Source organism: Chenopodium album, chromosome 3 (genome assembly GCF_948465745.1).
Source record: "Chenopodium album chromosome 3, dcCheAlbu1.1, whole genome shotgun sequence".
Taxonomy (NCBI): domain Eukaryota; kingdom Viridiplantae; phylum Streptophyta; class Magnoliopsida; order Caryophyllales; family Amaranthaceae; genus Chenopodium; species Chenopodium album.
The window spans coordinates 6,128,630-6,131,354 of NC_137836.1; the positions used below are offsets into that span (position 1 = coordinate 6,128,630).

At 39.1% G+C, this 2,725-nt stretch overlaps 1 non-coding gene across 1 annotated transcript; it reads right to left on the minus strand.

Annotated features, from left to right (window-relative positions):
• Positions 1-296: 296 nt before the first annotated feature.
• Positions 297-403, minus strand: LOC145625880 (small nucleolar RNA R71). The gene has a single exon (XR_014110777.1). It is a non-coding gene; the product is annotated as a small nucleolar RNA R71 (small nucleolar RNA).
• Between the last annotated feature and the right edge of the window lie 2,322 nt (positions 404-2,725).

The following is a 2,725-nucleotide window of genomic DNA, read 5'->3' on the forward strand; positions in this document are numbered from 1 at the left end:
GGGTACAATTCGAGATTAAACCCCAATTTATCACGATGATAAAAAGGAAGCAATTCAGTGGAGCTAAGGATGAAGACCCAAATCTTCATATTGCAGACTACTGTTAGTACTGTAATACCATTAGACAAGCTGGGGTCACACAAGACCAAATCAGGGAGATTCTCTTTCCTTTCTCTTTATGTGGAAAAGCCAAATTATGGTTTAATGGATTAAATAGAACTGCACTTGGTATAACTAACTAGGAGACTCTTATTTTAAATTTTTATAATAAATATTATCCTGCAGAGAGAACAGCTGTACTAAGGTGTGCTATTCAGAACTTTGCCCAAGAGGCCGATGAAACTCTATATGAGGCTTGGGAAAGGTTCAAGGATCTACAGAAAGAATGCCCCCACCATAATCTGGCACAATTGCAGTTGATCCAAGCCTTTTACAATGGGATTGGAAATTCATCTAGAATAATATTGGATTCTATAGCTAGTAGGAGGTTTATAAACCTTAATGTTGATGATGCAGGTCAAGTTATTGAATATATGTCAATTCATAATTCCCAATATGGGAATCCCAGAGGGTTTGCTAACAAAGGGAAACATAGTGTCGACTCTGTATCCTTTTTACAAGCTCAATTAACCTCAATTTGCCAGAAATTAGATAATCTTAATACTGCAAATTTAGCTAATGTTTCTGCAAATAATAATGCTAATGAGGCTTTCTGTGAAAATTATGGAATTGTAGGTCATTGGGAGCAAGATTGCAGGAGTTCCGTGGAGCAAGTCAATGCCTTTCAAGCTTATAGGCAGAATGACCCATACTCCAACACCTACAATCCTGGGTACCGGAATCATCCATATCTTTCCTACCGGAGCACCAATGTTCAAAATCCACCACCTCCACAAGAATCACAGGCGCCACAACAAACTCAGAAGAAATATTACCACCCCAATGCTGGCCAGAAGAACCAACCACAACAACCCTCCTCATCTTCTGACCTTGCTTTAGCAGAAATTAGAGCAATGCTGGCTAGTATGCAGAAGCACATGGAGAGTAGAGATGCCCAAATTGATTCAATCATAGCACATAATAAAATTGTAGATAATCAAATTGCGTAAATTTCTGCTACTCTGTAAGCCCGTCAACAGGGAGCCCTACCAGCACAGCCAGCCAGGCCTACAGATCAAGCTTTTGCAATTACTCTAAGGAGTAGTTCACACTATGAAGGGCCCCCTACGCCCAGAGATGATGAACCCGTTTTAATGAATAATGCTAATCTTGATTCCATTAAACCTGACAATGTAGCTAATAGCCCTGCAGGGCTAAAGAGTAGTAGTAACATTTCTGATAATACATTGCAGGGTACGACTCCTGGGAAGGTAGCAGCCCCAGATAAGAGCAGTAATGCTCCAAAGCCAGTTATCAAACTTCCATTCCCCAACCGTCACTTGAAAACAAATTTGGATAAGTAGTTTGGTAAGTTTCTAGAGATGGTTAAAGATTTGCAGGTAACAGTTCCCTTCACTGAATTAATTACACAAATTCTTGCATATGCAAAATTCATGAAGGAAATATTGACTAGAAAAAGGTTTATTAGTGAGGTAGAGACAGTAGCTTTCACTACAGAATGTAGTGTCGTACTTTAAAATAAATCTCCACCTAAACTGAAAGATCTAGGTAGTTTTTCTATCCCTTGTCATATTGGCAATATAATGATTGATAATGCATTATGTGATTTGGGTGCTAGCGTTAGTGTCATGACATTGTCTGTGTGTTCCAAGTTAAATATGGGTAAATTAAAAGCTACTAATATTACTCTACAAATGGCCGACCGTTCTTTTAAATACCCCTTAGGTGTTCTAGAGGATGTTCCTGTTAGAGTAGGTAAATTTTATATACCTGTTGATTTTGTTGTTTTTGACATGGCTGGGGATATGCAAACCCCAATTATTTTAGGTAGACCATTTCTTAATACTACAGGAGCAATTATAGATGTGAAATGTGGAAAATTGACACTATCAGTAGGGGACGATAAAATTACTTTTAATCTGAATAATACCCCTAAAATCCTCATGACAGAGGATAGGTGTTTTAGTGTTAATATGGTTCAAAATTACTCTAACAAGCTCCAAGCTCTTGTAAAAGATCCCTTTGAGGCGGTATCTTGTGTTGCATCCTCTACAGATGAGATAGACAAATGGCAAAAGGAAGTTGATGCAATAGAAAGAGCCCTCTACACTGTTGGTCTTGGCTTTGAAGATGAGAAGGTGGAAATAAACAAGCAAGTTGTGGAAATTGAGCCTATAGTAAGTATTCTGCCAGATCGAGTTGCAATTGCTCAATCTAGTGATAATTTGAAGCAACCATCCGTAAAAAAAGGGTATCTAGTGTATAGTAGTAAAGAAACCCCAGTTCAAGTTAAGGAGGATCCGCCAGATAAGGTGAATTAGCGTCCCACAGGGTATGTCAGGAACCCGCGTCGTGGTCTAATCACCGCTCGACCGGGTGAGAAACCACCCGACCAAGCGGTAGGCCATGGGTCCTAATTTTTAAACTTGGTAAGAAGGTCGTGTGGGACCTAGATAAACCAGCGCTTTGCGGGAGGCAACCCGTATTTTCTTGCTTTTTAGACTAGTTTTTCTTTCTTTTTCTTGTGAGAGGAGAGAGTAGGAGTCTAATGAGTTTTTGTACAGGTTTAAGGAAAAGAGTTTGTTAAATTTTGAAGAAAAGAGGA